Source organism: Planococcus citri, chromosome 3, assembly GCF_950023065.1.
Source record: "Planococcus citri chromosome 3, ihPlaCitr1.1, whole genome shotgun sequence".
In the NCBI taxonomy this organism is placed as follows: Eukaryota; Metazoa; Arthropoda; class Insecta; order Hemiptera; family Pseudococcidae; genus Planococcus; species Planococcus citri.
This window is the reverse complement of record NC_088679.1, coordinates 76,596,091-76,614,923: the sequence shown is the minus strand read 5'-3', so window position 1 is coordinate 76,614,923 and position 18,833 is coordinate 76,596,091. Positions and strand designations below refer to the sequence as shown.

Genomic DNA, 18,833 nt, shown 5'->3' with positions numbered 1-18,833 from the left:
CCCCCACACTCATGCTTTTCTCCCCTCCAGGAGTTTCAAACACTAAGTGCGTACTCTTGCCCCCCCCACCTACTCTACATACGTCGGCTTTTTAGTCACAAAAAAAATGTTTTAAAAATTTTATTCGTATTTATTTTAGTTTTAGGTAGAAAATAATACTTACAATCAGCGGAATTCCTCATTTTATTTCGAAAAAATCGACTAAAAGGTCGATAAAAATTGTAAAAAGAGAAAAAAAAGGACCAACATGAAACTTTTTTTTTTTAGCAAGTAGAAACTTGACAGATTCTCTCGAATTAACAGAATATGGATACCTACCTGTTTTTGAACTCGAATTGAATAGACCAAAAGTAATTTTTACTGTTGCATTTTTCAAAAAATTATCTGAAGCCTGTCTGACTGAACCGATTTACTTCATTTCAAAAAATTTGTTCATTTTAAGCAAAAGGCAAAAATAGTTTTCAGTTTGCAAAAAAATGTTGATTTTGAGCCAAAAATTGTTCTTTTTTCAACCTAAAAAAATATGTATTCATTTTTTTACAACAAAAAAGAAATGAAGTATTTCTAACATAAAAATATGTTGATTTTCAATTTAAAAAAATATTTATTATCAACTAGAAATAGTTCATTTTTATTATAACAAAGTCATTTTTGACTAAGTATGTTCATATTTTAAAAGTACATTTCCAACTGATAATGTTTTCTTTTTTCTTTAAAAAAAAAAAAAGAATGTTCATTTTTAGCAAAGTTTGACTATGTTCAATTTTAACAAATCACCCTCCAAAAAAAATGTGTTCACTTTCGCAATAAAAAAAAATATTTATTTAAAATTTTTTTTAGCCAAAAAGTGTTTATTTTGAAAACAAAGTGCATTTTTAGCATGAAAAAATATTAGGTACAATTTCTAACAAAAAAATTCAATAATATAAAAAAGAATTCAACCAAAAAATCGCTTACATTTCAACAGAAAAAATATTCATGTTGAGCAAAAAAAAAAAAAAAATTCAAACGAAAATTGTTCATCTTCAACATCAACAAAAATAAAGATTGTTTTCATACAATAAATGTTTATTTTAGACAATGTACATTTTAAAATAGATTCTCCACAAATAATGTTTTCTTTTAACCGAAAAAAAAATTTCAACTAAAAAAAGTTAACTTAGGTAGGTAGGTACCTAATCTTTAACAAATGAGCTCATTTAGATGGAAATTTCATTTTTGACAATAATGTTGATTTCCAACAAACAATGTCCACTTTTCAACCAGAAAATGTTCATTTTTAGCAAAAACAGTCATGTGTATTTTTCTAAATAAAAAAATTTTCATTTTTGAAAAAAATTTTCATTTTCAATAACCATAATGTTCACTTTTAGCAAATAAGAAGAAAAAAAAAATTTCATTTTTGAATAGAAAAATTGGTAACCGGACACTTCCCCGAATCCACTTCCCCGAAAGACGTTTTCCCGAATACCAAAATCCCGAATTTTTTTATCCCGAATCCATTTCCCCGAATCCGTTTCCCCGAAAGACCTACACCCGAAAATTGAAAAAAAATTGAGTTAAAAATTTTTTTAATTTTTTAATCTTAAAGATTGATGTTATTACCTAAAGAGCGGAGGTATTCTAGTTCTGTACCTTCGTCCATGTAGTCCTCGTATCTCAGGGTAATTGTGCGAAGTCGCTGTTGAAATTCCATCCACTTACGACGTCCTGCTCCCTTTGCACTCTTACAGCCTCACTCTTCGGCAATCCCAATACGTTTTCGTTCCATCTGGACTTTTCTTTGACTTCACGTAGACGTACCCTTGCAACAATAATTTCCCGGCACTGATGGCGGCCATTTCTTTTTATACCTAATAGAAAATTCAATTTTCATACATATGAGTAACATAAGTGCTTACACGGCACAGGTAACCATTACACCTCATCATTTCTATTTCCATGGTAAATGTACTATTATTCGGGATACACCGAGGCATTCGGGATGTAGGTGTTCGGGATATATGCATTCGGGTTAAAGGCATTCGGGATTTTGGACGTTCAGGTTACAGATTCGGGTACACGGCATTCGGGAAAATGGATTCGGGATAAAAAAATTCGGGATTTTGTCATTCGGGAAAATGTCTTTCGGGGAAGTGGATTCGGGGAAATGTCCGGTAATCAGAAAAATTTCATTTTTAGTAAGTAAGTATATAGGTACCCACATAAAATTTGACAATGTTAATTTTTAACAAAAAATGTTGACTTTCAACAGTTTCAACGAAATAAATGTTATTTTTCAACAAAAAAGTTCCAATTTCAACAAAATATTTAATTATTTACATATTTCTAACAAAAGAATTCTCATTTTCAACTAAAAAAGGTGTTCTTTTTCAACGAAGGAAAAAATGATTATTTTCAACTGACAATAATAGGAAGTTTATGTGTAACAAAAAAAAAATGCTCATTTTTAATAAAAAAATTAATTTTTTTACCTACAAAAAAAAATCAAGTTAATTTTCTGTATGAAAACGTCCAGTATCAACAAAATGAAAAAACAAAAAATGTTGACTATTTTTTGAAAAATGTTTATTTTTAACGAAAAAAAATTCAAGTCCATCTTCTGCAATAATAACTAATATTCATTTTTTGTTTTAAACATTGCCACCTGTTTTTTTATTTTCAAAAATTCGGCAAAGATTCCTGTTTTTTTTTTCTTATAAAATACTTTTTTAAAAAAAATCTTACCTGAACTAGACTATAATCCCAAATAAATAAATACCCGAATAAGCAAATAAGAAAAAATAAATATAAATAAATACATTAATTAATAATATTAGCAAAACTTGATACCTACCCATTTAGAGTTTAATATTTGTGTATAAATATTTTCCATTTTCATAACTCTGTAGCCTACTTTACCACCTGCCTAAGATTTAAAAAAATTTTGAAAAAAAGAATTCACACCGTTTTCTTTTGATGAGTTTTCTTCATCTGAATTCCCGTCATCAGCATTCCCGTCATCAGCCACCTTCTCAACAATTTCAGTAACACGCACAGTCACGATGGAAAATACGTGTGGCATAAACGACTCATACGGTTTTATCAACGGACGTATTATAGGTACATTAGCAAATTCTTTTCCCACATTCTTGCCAATTTCAGATGCTATTTTCTTGTATTTATTTTTGTCTTCGCTAGGCTGACCTTCAGCAATTGCCTTAACAATATGCGCAATGTTTCGACCGGCAAATACCAAAGCTGCTTCCAAGATTTCTGTCAGCTCCTTATTCAATCCAAGTATTTTGCCGATACCTTTAGCTATAGCTCTGGCATTTTTTTCATTTTCATCAGCAAGTGGATTGTTGTCCGATGATTTTTTCTCTTTCTTGCTTTCTTCATCCGCGATACAGAAGTAGGAATTCAATACGATCAAACATAATACCACTTTCGTAGCGAACTTGGCACTCGTACGAGGCATATTCACGTGGCTAGAAATTAACTCTATCTGAGAGGTTTTTTTTTGGTAGGTAACAAGTTTATATAAAATTGTCGCTTTTATAGTAGCCTACTTTGGAATTTTTTAACCAAGTTACGACAGCTTATTTACGCACGTAGTATTCGCTGTACTCGTGCATGTGTATGAATTTACGAGATTGCCTGTATTGTTATCAGTCGTGTGAAATTTCTACTATAATGATTTATATTTGTGCTCGTAGGTTTCTTAACCTAAGTAAATGCATTCTTCGATATAATATTTCGGTGATATGGTGGACAAAATTTGATTTATTTTTTGGTAATTTTTTTTTTTACCAAGGAAAAAATTTTACGAAAATTACGAAATGTGTGTTTCTTAATGTGTCTAGTTGAATACGTCATAGTCTATGTGAAAAATAAGAGATATTAAGAAGTTTTTTTTTATTTTTTCAAAAACTACCTACTTTTCTGACTCGGTTTATTTTCTTTTTAGAATAATTTCCTGGTTACAAAGAACGAGCCGCTAAATGGAAAATTTTTTAGTGCAGTAATTACATAATAGGGAACATTTTTTATCGTACGATGACGTATTTTGAATTTCCATTTTGTTTTTTTGCTTTTCAAGTTTCAAGTTTCAAGAAGGACAGTTAACATATAAATTTTGAAAATTTTTCTACGATGAACGAGTGTTTAAATGTATTGTGTGGTCAACAAAAATAAGTGGGAGAGAGTGAAAAAATGTTGACCTTGGCAGGTACGTTTGTGTGGAATTTTTTTCCAAACAAATTTCCATATTCAGGGTTTTTTTTGCGAGGTTGAAAATTTCAAAAATTCCAAAAAAAATAACTCATATTTTTTGTGAAGCTCAAAAATCGGTGCACCATGTTCAAAAAAATCAAAACCTTGCAAAAGCGTCATTCCATGTCAACTGAACCAAAAAAAGGCGATTTTGAAAGTCATGTCTTTCGATTTCGCTCAAATGTTTTTTACAATATGCTTATACCCATTACCCACCCAGTAAGCAAGAACCCCGCAATTCGTTTGGCCTCCACGTTGGGCGGGTAGGAGGGACTTCCATTATTTTCACATTGTCTCGAGGTACTCAACTTCAGCAGCCCATTCCTCCAAAACTATGATACTTTGATCAAAACTGATTTCACGGTTCGAAAGGGCATTGCATTTCGAACTTTTAAGCATTTTCAAATTTTCAAAAGTTGAAAGTTGAACTTTCAAATTGAAAGTTCAAATTTCAAAATAACGCTGTAACTTGTAAGTGCGAGCTACCATTTAAAATTTTGAAAAAATTTCCATAGATGTAAATTTTGATACTTTTTTGAAATATTTAAGTTTCGAGATGGCACTCGTTGACGGAGGGGGAGCACCCCCACCCCCAATTTTGGGCAAAATTTTCGAAAGAAAATCTGGGGCATGTGATATATCGAATTCTATGTTTTCGGTGACGCTGAACACGAATATGACGTCAGATTATTGATAAGACCCCATCCATGGCCCCCAGCACCTCCTCAAAGTGCGTAAAAGTTCAAAAAAGTGTTTTGTTCGTGCGACACATGGAAAAGTATGTTTTCGGTGACTCTGAACACGAGTATGATAGTCGGGGAGCCCACTTAAGGATAAATTGCACCCCCCCGGCGATCCTCCGGGACAACTTTTTTCTTAAAGGGGGAGTCCTAAGGAACATTTCTAGCCCTTGTACTCAAAAAAAAAAGTGGCCCTACTTACAAAATGGCGGCCATTTTGATTGACAGGTCAGTCGAAATCGCAGATTTTGCGTTCCAACATAGGACTTGCAAAAAAAATTTTCAAACTGTACAAAGGCAGAGCGAAAGATCAAGTACAAATTTATCACCTGTCAAAATTTCAAGTGCTAAAGTGCGTTTTTCGATTTTTGGTGATTTTTTGAAAATGAAATTTAGGCCAAAAATGAGGAAAAAAAATCAAAATTTTACCAAATTGACCAAGAAAGCGGAAATTTGGGATACACCTTATTTTCGACATGCTAAATCGATTGGAAACTGTTTCAAACCGTTTTGAGCAGTTCTGGAGCCTCCAGCAGATTTTTGAAACTCGTAATTCCCACAATATTTCATCAAAATAGAGTGCAAATTAATTTCAATACGATACGAAGTCAACTGCAGGGGAAATTTCAAGTCGTTTTGGAGCATCCAGCGACTTTTTGAAAATTACTGGAGCCTCCAGCAGATTTTTGAAACTTTAAATTTCCTAAAAATTTCATCAAACGGAGATAGAAAGTCAAAATTCATTCTGCAAACTAATTTTAATATGCTACGAAGTCGTCTGCTGGTGGATTTCAAGTCGTTTTGGAGCATCCAGCAATTTTTTGAAAATTACTGGAGCCTCCAGTAAATTTTTGAAACTTTAAATTTCCTAAAAATTTCATCAAACGGAGATAGAAAGTCAAAATTCATTCTGCAAACTAATTTTAATACGCTACGAAGTCGTCTGCTGGTGGATTTCAAGTCGTTTTGGAGCCTCCAGCCACTTTTGAGAGGTCTTATGGTGTTTTTTGGAAAATTGAAATTTCCAAGAAGTAGCTGGAAGCTTCAAAACCATTTAAAACCTCCATGTAGTCGACTTCATATCGTATTGAAATTGAGGAGCTTGGAATCAAAACTCACTTTTGCCATCGGACAAAGTTTCGAGAAAAACGACAATAACTGATTTCGCCTAGTGCGTTGATGAAAAAAACGCCGCAAAGTGTGTCAAGCTCTTGAGTAAGACTACTAAATAGAATTCCATGAGAATTTTTTTTTCTTTCAAGTTGCCATATCGTTGCAGTATGGCTATCAAGTTTGGCAAAAGTGAGTTTTGATTCCAAGGTGGGGTAATTTTACTTTCTTTTGCAAATGTATCGAAAAATAAGTCTCCTAGAAGAAAACTAATGACAATATGTCGATTGGAAATTTAATTTTCTACAATTTTCCTCAATTTAATTTTTCCGTAGAATGCTTCGTTCCGTCTCCATAGAGCTTTAAAAGTTTTGAGCGCTGAATTTTTCCAAAAATTATACATTCTTTTGTAAATATATCGAAAACTAAGCACCCTAGAAAAAAACTAACGACATTATGTCGATTGGAAATTCAATTCTCTACAATTTTCCTCGACCTCATTTTTCTGTAGAGTATTTTGTTCCGCCTCCAGAGAGCTTTAAAAGTTTTGAGCGCTCAATACATCCAATTTTTTACCTCCTCAGTTGCATAACTTCCCAATTCAAAACTACCATTTTCGCTATTTTCACTATCAGAAAATGCTTCCGAAGTTGAAGTTGAATTATTTTGGCTTTGTAGACTGCCATGCGACCTTGAAAATACAGTTTTTTTTATAGCTTGGAGTCATGGCAAAAGTGAGTTTTGATTCCAAGGGCACTTTTTAACACGAAATTGTGAAGAACTGGGGCCGAATTCGGGAAAATGGATTCTGTAGGGTGATAGAGAAATTGAAGAAGTATCCGAATCCGCAAAAAAACGCATATCGATTTTTGGTGTCAAAAGTGAGTTTTGATTCCAAGCTCCTCAATTAGTTTGCAAAGTAAATTTCAGCTTGCCAACTCCAATTGGTAAAATGTTGCAGGAATTTCAAATTTCAAAAATCTACTGGAGGCTCCAGTAACTTTCAAAAAGGCGCTGAAGGCTCCAAAATGATTTGAACCCACCTGAGTCGTCTTCAGAGGGTGTTAAAATTGGAGCGTAGAGTAAATTTCAGCTTTCCATCTCCATTTTGATGAAATTTTGTGAAAATTTAAAATTTCAAAAATCTGATGGAGGCTCCAGGAATTTTCAAGAAGTCGCCGGAGGCTCCAAAACGACTTGAAATCCCCCTGCAGTTGACTTCGTATAGCGTATTGAAATTAGTTTGCAGAATACATTTCAGGTTTCCAACTCTATTTTGGTGAAATATTGTGGGAATTACGAGTTTCAAAAATCTGCTGGAGGCTCCAGAACTGCTCAAAACGGTTTGAAACAGTTTCCAATCGATTTGGCATGTCGAAAATAAGGTGTATCCCAAATTTCAGCTTTCTTGGTCAATTTGGTAAAATTTTGATTTTTTCCCCTCATTTTTGGCCTAAATTTCATTTTCAAAAAATCACCAAAAATCGAAAAACTCACTTTAGCACTTGAAATTTTGACAGGTGATAAATTTGTGCTTGATCTTTCGCTCTGCCTTTGTACAGTTTGAAAATTTTTTTTGCAAGTCCTATGTTGGAACGCAAAATCTGCGATTTCGACTGACCTGTCAATCAAAATGGCCGCCATTTTGTAAGTAGGGCCACTTTTTTTTTTGAGTACAAGAGCTAGAAATGTTCCTTAGGACTCCCCCTTTAAAAAAAAGTTGTCTCGGAGGATCGACGGGGGGGGGGGTGCAATTTATCCTTAAGTGGGTTCCCCGACTATGACGTCAGATTTTTGATTGCACCCCATCTATGGCATCCAACATTTTTTTTTGACTCTAACCTATTGGGGGATGCTCTGGGGGCCATGGGTGAGGTCGATTTAAAAAACTATGGCTATATTCGTATTCAGCGATATCAAAAAAAAACTATTTCATGTGTCACACGAATGTAACCATTTTTTTAGGGTCACTCCCTTTGGGGAGGTGCTGGGGGGCGTGGACGCGTCCAATCAAAAATCTGACGTCGTATTCGTGTTCAGCGTCACCAAAAACATAGAATTCGATATATCACATGCCCCAGATTTCCTTTCGAAAGTTTCGCCCGAAATTGGGGGTGGGGTGCTCCCCCACCATTAAGATATCCCATCTGGAAACTTGAGTATTCCAAAAAAACATCAAACGGTACATCTATTGAAATTTTTTCAAAATTTTAAATGGTAGCTCTCACTTACAGCGTCATTTTGAAATTTGAACTTTCAATTTGAAAGTTCAACTTTCAACTTTTGAAAATTTCAAAATTCTTGAAAGTTCGAAATGCAATGCCCTTTCGAACCGTGAAATCAGTTTTGATCAAAGTGTCATAGTTTTGGAGGAATGGGCTGCTGATGTTGAGTACCTCGAGACAATGTGAAAGTAATGGAAGTTCTCCCCCACCCGCCCCCCGAGGGGGCTGGGACCGAACTAATTGCGAGGTTCTTACTCACTGGGTGGGTATATATTGTAAGAAAAATTTGAGCGAAATCGAAAGACAATGACTCAAAAACGTTGGTTGTTGAGTTGACATGGAATGACCCAAAAACGTGCTTTTTTGTCATTTTTCAAAGGGGAGTCAGTTCCCCTCATTTTTAAAAATTTTGTTATATATCTGGCTGTTTTTGCTGGAATTCTCATATAATTCAACCCCGCCATAAATTGGACAAGTCCTCGAGAATTACGACTCAGGAGTCTTTCTTTGGCAATCGATTCCCTTTTTTTAGCGTCTTGGTTCGATCAAATGAAAATTCATATAAGCTTAAGATGAAAATATGCAAGTTTAGTGTTGTTGATATGTACCTGAATGAGAGTAGATCGCAACCTCGATTTTAAATCGGAGGTCACTCAGAGAATTTTTCACTGCGTAAGGTGTCCCTGGAAAGGAGATGCGAGCCCTCGAAGAATCAGTATTTTTTTCAAAAAAATTGGATTTTAAGCTTTAAATTCTACTTAATCTTTAGCTTCAAAAGATATGTACTCGTGGTAATTTGAGATTCTACGTCGATCTATGCTATTGCCGTCAAAATCCAACGAAACTTTTAGGATTCTGTACTGAGGGATTGAAAATTTGAAAATCGTTTATTTCTAGGTTAATTGGTGTTTTGAAAATTTTTTCTTCGCAAATGTTTCGCATTAATGATGCCATTGATGCCAAAATATGGAGAAATATCATTCCTCAGACTGAGGAAATACATATTTTGGCACGCAGTGGTGTCAATATTTTGGATTTCAAAAAATTGAAAAAAAATTGAGAAAAATCTGTTAAAATTTATGATTTTTTTTTCGAAGTTGGCAATAATGATAAAAAAATTGGCACCACGTGAATTCCAAAATACATTTCCTCAGTTTTAGGTATGAAATTAGATTCGCAGTTGGACCCTCTTATGTGCCACATTGGGGGAGGAAGAGTTGCCCAAAATTGAGTTTTTAGCGAAAGATGCCTTAAATTGTAGCACGATTTAGGCCATGATCAGGAAGTTGCATGGTATTGGATAGCGCTAAGGTGAAGCAGCTCAAAAAAAAATTATGAAATTATTTTCAACTTTAAAATTAAACACCAATCCCATACGAAAAATGTAACAATGATAATAATAAACGACATAAACATATGGTGTAAGTATGTACAGATGGCAATCCAGGCGTAAACGTGGCGATGGCGGCTACGTGTACTTACTACATAGGATCTGTCTATGTACAAATGCTATGAAAATGGCAACGCTGTATCTGATATAAGCATATTTTTTTGACCACCTGCCACTTGTGAATTTGTGTCACGAAAGAAATAAACGTTGAATATAAAATAGTTATAACTTAGTACTCGACTAGTAGAGTAATAGTGAAATGTCCGTTATTGTGACATTTTTTCTGATATGCCTATAATTTTAATTGCATGTTTGCGAGAAAGAAAAGAACTTGATTAATCAAAGTTTTGTGACGTTCGTATAATTTTTTCGGAGAAAATGATGTCCGTTGTAAGTATTTGTTTGAAATTTCATATCTTAAGTTAACATGTGCTTCTCAAGTGTTGATCATTAAAATGCCTCAATCATCTTTGATTGTGGTGGTAATATAATCTGACTCTTTTATATGTAGTAGGTAATCGTTCATTGAAATTCTATTGATCTTGAGATATTTTACTAGGTATACTACGTGCCAATTCAAAAGGATCGCCATTTTGAACTAACCCAAGTTACGGCGGCCAAGCTTGATTTTTGGATTCTCCAGAGTAATTTGAGGCATAATGTGAAGAATTCAAGAATATTTTTCCAAGTTTTCAAATGTCAGCATCAATTCAGCGCCTTGTAAAGTCGGCGTCTCGCGGATTAGCGTCGAAAGGATCTTCGTCTTGGAAATTTTGTACCTACGCACTGCATGCCGGCGAATGCAAAAAACATTACTATGTTAAGATGAAAATTATTGTTGAATCGCCCTCCCAGGTACTGAAAATTACCAAATTAAATTGGTGAAAAAACTAGCATAATTAACCAAAACTATGCGAGAATTGCTTCCGAATTCGTTGAAATTCCGCATGAAAGTTGCTTAAATTGGCTGCAGGAAATTGATATCGTAAAAAAGTTGTTGAAAATATCGCCAAAATGCACAGTTATGAAAAAAAAAGAAGAAATCCTGCAAAATTACGACAAATATGAATACTGAAATGAAATGAAATATTAATTAAAATATGACACAAAGAATCACAAAAATCGTAAAATTATCATAAGTAATTAAGTATAATAACTCGAATGCTACAAAAAATTGATAGAAGTTCGGGTCATTCCATGCCAAATCGGCGGATTTTTGCACGAGGGGTCTTCTTTCAAAATCAGATCATGTATAAAGGTCATCAAACGATGACGAATGACGCAAACTGGACATTTTTCGGATTTTTTTTGGCAGAGCTGTGGGGGCTTTCACAAAGTTCTCCAAAATGGCCTAAAATGGAAAATTTCAGTTGCAAATTGCTCCGGTTGTACGTGATAGTCTATAGAATTTTGAACTATACTATATTCTTAAAATCGTGGTACTTTGAGAGGGTAATCGACGAATGATGTCAAAATCAGTGTTGCCACTTTCAAAAACCTAAGAAAGTCGATTTGAAAATTTATAACTTGATTTAAATATAACCATGATCTCGGCGAATAAAAATTCTGAAAAAATTTTCAGTTTCAGTCCTTTTTATGTAGAATAACGTATCAAAAAATTGGACTGGAATTTTTTTTTTCATTTTCGAGAAAAAAAATTACAAGTTTTCCACTTACCTACATATTGCAAAAATACCATCAGAAACCTAAAAAATGAAAATTTTTGCACTTTTGAAGTATTTTACTCATGTGTAGACGAACATGTGAAAAAATCCCCCTCTCCACCAATTTGTCAATGAATTGACGTGAAATGCCATTTTTGATGCTGTGAAACATATTGAAAAAATTTCACCTCGTGTTTTAAACAAAAGCAGGAACCTAAAAAATGAATATTTTTGCACTTTTTAAATACAGTGGGTTCCGCTTATAGATAGTGGGCAAGTTGGGCCGAGGTAGATTAACTCTATTAAGCGAAAAACTCTAATAACCGATGCGAAAAAAACCTGCAAAATTCCCAATTTTGTTAAAGTTTTATCACTTTTTGATGTTTTTTAAAGGTCCCATACATATTGTGTAGACCGACATGTGAAAAAATCTCCTCCTCCTCCCCCTTCCCCCTCCACCCACCGATTTGTCAATGGAAAGCACGGTCGTATGAGAGTGATATTACATACATAACAGTAAGGTCAACGATCTGATGTAGGATCAATTCATGTCTACCTTTTTGTAATATGTAGGATACTTGAGCTTGAAATCAAATTTCAACTTGTATATTTTAGAATAATTCTTAATTTTACGAGTAGGTATACCATGAGTCACAATTTTTCTGAATTGTAGATAAGTAATAACTTACTTACTCATAAACTCAACTTTACTGAACTTAAATATAAAGACATTACCATGTAAAAATGTCCAGTACATACTGCCAGGTACCAATTCCAATTTCTATGATTTGCATGCCGTATTTGAATCTGCGATGTAATCCGATTGTATAGTATATAAAGTTCGTACTGGAACCAATTCTATTGCGAATCGAAATAATCAAATTCACATGCCTTGTTTCATCGATTTGCAGAGATTCAATCTGTATTATTACAGCCATTGTGCCAAATTCTTCATATTGGATTTCTTGGACATTAAAACACCAAGTTGGTGATCAAATTAGCAATGTTGCTAAGGAAATTGACCTGTGATACGTGAACTTCTAAATTTGAGTTGACTCTTCACAGCTTGTCCGCTCAATCTTAAACAAAACAAAAATTAATATTTAAATAGGTATGCACACACACAAAAAAAAGAACTAAACACTTTTTATAAAAAAAGAGAAAAATTAAATACTCACTCACATTGCCCAATAATGGACATTACAGTACTAGTTTCTAGCAGTGGGCTGTGGGCATACAGCATGCCACTCAATATTCTTTTTGCTCTTCAGGAACGCTGATGTTAAAGAGCGAAAGAGGACCCGCTTTGCTCCCTTGAGATCCTAATATTTGTGCGTAACCCTACTCTCCCCTTTCACTGAAGATCACTGAAAATTAAAGAAAAAAAGAGTGATAATACAAAAAAAAAAAAAATTAAGAAAAACGAAACAAAACAAATCATTCTTACCTATACTTGGCCAACTGGATCTTTTGGAACAACATGCCTTCCACGTGAGGGGTCATGCAATCGGTTCAGTTTCTTCTTCCATTACCTTTCCATCCGTAGCTGGTTCAGGCATTGCCGGCTCCTGAACAATAATATTATTTGAAGAGGACACTGATGGGTCAGATGACCCTGGACAGTGGACATTCATCCATTCCCTCTAATTCTGAAAACATAAAATAAAATAAATAAACAAAATTTTTTCAAAAAAATTTTGTTGGCAATAAAAACACTGCAAAAAAATACAAAAATTCAAATTTTTTCTTCTTCTCCTCTTCAGAAGTCGAATGTTTCATACGGTGGCATTACTATGTTTCCTTGAAACCACATTTCATCCAAACATAATTCTGTTGCCGTTCTTGTATTGTATATGTATTTTTGGGCTAATTTCATTGGGTATCATTCCATACTTGTATAGTGACCAAACTAGCCTTTGCACAACTAACAGAATCGGCAGATGCTGCAAATGTAATGAATTTATTTACAATTTTATTTGCCAATATAGGTGCCCCATGAAAATTTGTTTGTGACAATGGAAAACACTTTAATAACATAAAATTTGAAGAATTTTGTGAAATACAAATATTAGAATTAAATTAGTATTTTTCCAGCACCTATCCTGGTCCAATAAACAAACTTGTAGAAAAACTGAATGAAAGTTTATGTAGAACTCTACTTTTGTTATGTTGATAAAGATAAAAATGAAAAAAGTAATCAAAATTTGTTCCATTTCTAACTTATATTCAAAAGAATAACTTTCATCTACTCATCCCAAGCAGATGTAACTTACTTGGAAAGCTTTTTATAAACTGAAGAGATCTTAGCTCCAGCTCCTTTTGGTCAGGTAATTGTAAAAACGAAAAATAGTAATACTATAGGAGGATGCAATGCGTGAAATTCATTTATTCATTATTGCCTTTCAGTGTTTTACAGACTATAAGTTTGTTTTCTACGGGTTTTCTTACTTCAACTTTGAAGTCCGAAGTTGAAAGCTATCATCGGGCATTAACTACAATTGGTACAACTTGGTATTGCATATCGGATGCATGTCGACTTGTAGAATAATTCATTAATTTTATTTAAACGTGATCTGGATGCTCTGAATAGCTCGTTAACATATATTATATTACATTATAACAATAATTATCTAGTATCAGTATATCAGCATCAGCCATCAGGAATTGCTTACATTTTCATGCAATTAGTTCAGTCATGAGTTCGTTGAATGTGAATATAACAAGACCCTGTGATTCATAAACTTCTAAATTTGAGTTAAGCTTCCCAGTTTGTCCTCCAGGTCAATCTGAAACAAAAAAAAAATATTTAAATAGGTATTACAAAAAAGTAAGAAAAAAAAATTAAACACTATTATCAAAAAAAAAGAGGGAAAGAGAAATTAAACACTTACTTGCATCGTGGTAGTGGAATTCCAGCAATGGGCATACAGCATTCCACCCAATATTATTTTTCCTCTTGGAAGAACGCTGATGTTGAAGAGCATAAGAGGACCTGCTTTGCTCCCTTGAGGTCCCAATATTTGTGTTTAACCTTACTCTCCCCTTTCACTACAGCCAACTGAAAATTGAAGAAAAAAAGAGAGATACACTTAATACAAAAAAATTGAAGAAAAAAATAAAACAAAACAAAAACAAATCATTCTTACACCTGTTTAGCCAACTAGATTCTTTGGAACAAAACAGGTTCACTTTCTTGAGAATTGCCTCTCCATCCTCAGCTGGTTCAGGCATCACCTGCTCCTGAACAATAATATTGTTTGAACAGTTCTCAAAATTTCAGTGAAGTATAGAACATGTGCGTTTCATTTCAAAGCAGTCAGTTATCAATATCATGAGAGTGTTTCTATCCAGATAATGTGCAATTTCAAAATTGACAATCAGACAAAAAATATCAACATCAAAAACTGCTGAATCATTTTCTCTCTTCACTAGACAGCATAATACATATATTTAACAAAATACTCATACCAAATTTGCGGGCATCTTCTAGTCTGAACTTGGAGGGCTTCGACCTTACCAAAAATTGGAAAGAATCATTTGTGAAACCTTCAAGCTTTGACTTAGTATAGGTTAAAATAAATTGAGCTTTTTTTGAACTCATATAATATAATTATTTTTCTATATTATAGGTACATCAAATAAAATCGCATACCTACATAATATTACAATTACTAAAATTGTTATTCTTATAGTCATTAATATACACATTATGTGGTATGATCTGTTCCATGACTTGAAAAAAAAAATAAAAATAAATAAATAAATAGAATACGGAATTTTTCAATTTAGTACAGTTAGAAAGGGGTTGAACCCAAATAAAATTGCTAAAAAGGTTTCTTGCTTTAAAATTCTCAGGAGGAAAACCACCATTGATCTAGTCAAAATAGTATGCAGTGAGGTATTGATCCAATGTATTTGAAAAATATCACAAATATGAAAACCATAGTGCCAAATAGCACATGGTTACAAGAATTTTGTTTGAGCAGTCAAGTGTTTCATTCATTCCTGTTATCTACCACTAATGCAAGATGGTACTAAGTATATACACTTTGATGCACTGTGAAATAGTTTACACACACTAAAAAAAAACCTGTTTCTTGGGTCCTGCCCTGTGAATGGTAGCATAATAAAGAGAGAGAATAATAAAATAAAACACAATACACAAGATACACATATACCTACTTTACCAGTAAGTATATGTCAAGCCATGCATTCAAATCTCAAAAGGATTTTCTAAATATAAGAGTGGAGAGCATAAACTGGCTGAAAACCTTTCCCAAATAAGAGGACTAGGTAGAAAGCAAACAATATGTTTCCGTGAAATCTATCAACTATGTGGGACTGGATGAAAATTAGTCTGGATGAATAACGGATAGGATAAAAAATGGAGGATTGGATCAATGACTTTTTACAATATTTGATTTCCTAATTCAGTGGATCATTACCAGATTGGAAGAAATTCAAACTGCATCGATAACTTTCCACAACATTTATTTTTTTAAATAAATTGGATGAATAACAGACTGGATCAATACAGAACTGGATCAGTAACAAGTTACCTTCCCAGGAGGGTGTCCTAAACAACACATCTGGACCCGACCCCAATCCACCTGGTGCATCCCCCCAAAGTGGATTTTAGCTCCCCAAAAACAAGTTTTTCATCATCCCCCCTGCATCGACCACATTGCATTTTAGCAAAAAATATGTGGTTAGACAAAAGAATCTATGTCAAAGGGACTCCCCTTATAAGATGGGTGATAAGACCTCTGATCCATAATGGATCAAAAGTGATCCAAAAAGTCACCCTTGATGTAAAAACTCTCCATATACATTTTTGACCTCCCACCCCCTCCCCTCTCATAGAAATTTCCCCCTAAACATAAAAAATTCAAAGATTTATTTCTTTGAGGGGGGATTGATGAAAAATGTTGAAATTTTCACAGATTGTGTACATCATGTCAGGGTACACTCAGTGATTTGTTGACATTATTCACACACTATTTTCTTAGTTTTTCAAGCGGGTGGAAAACTTTGAAGGGTGGCAAAAAAAAGGGGGAGGGGGTGATATGGCTGAATTTTTTTTCAAAACTTGCTCATACCCTAAGGTATAACATATAATTTTCCCAAGGTCCCAAAGGAGGGTGCAACATAATCAAAAAAAAAAAAATGAAGTTTGAAAAAAACGTGTACCTCCCATACTACTGCGTGTTTTGTCAACACTGTTCCACAGCACCACCGTGAGAAAACTTCACCTACCATGCGCTCTCAAACTTGGATTTTTTTGAGAACCCTACTGAAATGTGTACCATAATTGCATTCAACATTAAAGTTATTACGATAATATTTAACAATTTGTTAAACAATAGATATGTGTCAGTGCAGAATATACATATTTTAAAAAGTACATATGTGACCGTCCGCGATAAAACCGACCATCCGTCGCAAAAAATCTAAAATTTTTTTTCGCGAATTTTTGTTCCCTAAACCATTTAAGGCCCAAAAATAGGTGAAAAATTCAATTTTTTGCGACGGATGGTCGGTTTTACCGCGGACGGTCACATATAATACCCCTCAGTTGATAAAATCTGCAATGTTAACATGAACCTACTGGATCACTCACCCTTGCATGACCACTAAAAGGGGATGAGTCACCAGTGGAGTGGGGGTGATCATTCACCACTGACAATTATTTTTCAAGTGCATCAATATATTTTCTGGGAATATTAGGCAAGTGCTCAATAATTACTTTCTCTATTTTCTCTCCATTGTTCACTTTAAGTATGTTGTAGCATCCACACATGATTGCTCTATAAAAACCATTCAATTAAGTAAGTACATAATCAATTATGAAAAAAAAGCAACATTTAAAAAATCATAACTTACTCATTATAGTCATGGGATGCAAGGCATACATTACTGGCCACTCAGTTTCACGTTTTATGAAATATTCTCTTAAATTAAAATATATGGGGTTGGTATGTGGCCTGTGATTCATAAACTACTAAAGAGTTAACTCTTCCCAGCTTGTCCTCCAGGTCAGTCTGAAACAAATAAAAAATAGGTACTTAATTATTCAAATAGGTATTAAGTACAAAAAAAAAATGTTGCCTAATATAATGGACATTGTAGTAGTGGCATTCTAGCAATGGGCATACACCATGCCACCCAATATTATTTTTGCTCTTCTGGAACACTGATGTTGAAGAGCAAAAGAGGACCCACTTTGCTCCCTTGTGGTCCCAATATTTGTGCGTAACCCTACTCTCATTACAGCCAACTGAAAATTAAAGAAAAAAAGAGAGATAATACAAAAACATTGAAGAAACAAAACAAAACAAAACAAAAACATTGTCTTCCTATCCACATCTGGTTCAGGCATCATCGGCTCTGGAAGAATAATATCATTTGAAGAGGTCACTGCTGGACATTTATCCATTTCCTCTAATAAAATTCTGTTTCAAGAATTGTTTAAACACTACACTAGTTTAAGTAGGTTTGAATTAAATTAGGTACTTATCCCTTTTCTAGTCTGGGAAAAAGTGGCATCATGGAAAAAATTCCCAGCATATCAAAGTAATCAAATTCACAAGGTACATTGATTAGCGGAGATTGTGAGGAATATTGATACATACTGCAGTGTATTGCTTAAATCTATTGAGTTTGTTATTACTCTGGGTTTATGGGTCTTGTACCAGTTGTACCGAAAAAAGAGAATTCCAATTAATACGTAGTGATCAAAAGTTTGTGAAAGATGATTGTGTGAACACAGGCGATGTATCACTTTATCTATTGAATACAAGTAGATTCAGAAAATTAAATACCAACCCTATAATACATACATACAGATAAATTAATATAATCACTTAAATTGTTCAAACATACACATTTGTTTGCGACTTCAGTCTGTCATTTCTTTTACGCCAAGTATGGATTTGCTTATTTTGTTTACCATTTCTTTCCATGTTCATCTTCATAGGTATACATATTCCAACATCAGATCAAGTTGTAAAATACTTACCACATCAGCTTCTTTTTTTCCAAAATGAAAGAAAGTCGGAAATTATTACACACCTTCCGTACGCGTTCATAAAGTTTCACTTCTTGCACATAAAACTGGTGAATAATGAATCAACTTTTCAAGTGGGTATGGGGAAAAATAATTATATTGAAAAAGAAGTGAAAAATGACTGGAAAAATCTTTAAACAATAAAAAAGTTGAAAATAACAGAATAACAAAAAATAAAATAAAAGAACATTTTAGCCAGCTGCTATTCACATTTAAATCTGACCGCTAAAAAAAATATTGCTACAAAATAATTCATTACTTAATAACACATCATCTTGTGATGATTATTTCAACGATTTTTGTATTTACACAATGGTTGTCTTTTTTACAAAAATTTGGTTAAAAAAATTCAATATAACATTACAAACATCTTTTTTCATTTTA

At 33.6% G+C, this 18,833-nt stretch overlaps 2 long non-coding RNA genes across 2 annotated transcripts; one reads left to right on the top strand and one right to left on the bottom strand.

The window, feature by feature from the left end:
* Window positions 1-1,047: 1,047 nt before the first annotated feature.
* On the bottom strand, window positions 1,048-4,300 carry LOC135839367 (uncharacterized). Its single transcript, XR_010557585.1, has 2 exons — window positions 2,837-4,300; window positions 1,048-1,853 (listed from the first exon to the last, which is right to left on the bottom strand). It is a non-coding gene; the product is annotated as an uncharacterized LOC135839367 (long non-coding RNA).
* A 4,817-nt stretch (window positions 4,301-9,117) lies between these two features.
* Window positions 9,118-16,238, top strand: LOC135839355 (uncharacterized). The gene is made up of 2 exons (XR_010557581.1): window positions 9,118-10,109; window positions 10,279-16,238. It is a non-coding gene; the product is annotated as an uncharacterized LOC135839355 (long non-coding RNA).
* The last annotated feature ends 2,595 nt before the right edge of the window (window positions 16,239-18,833 follow it).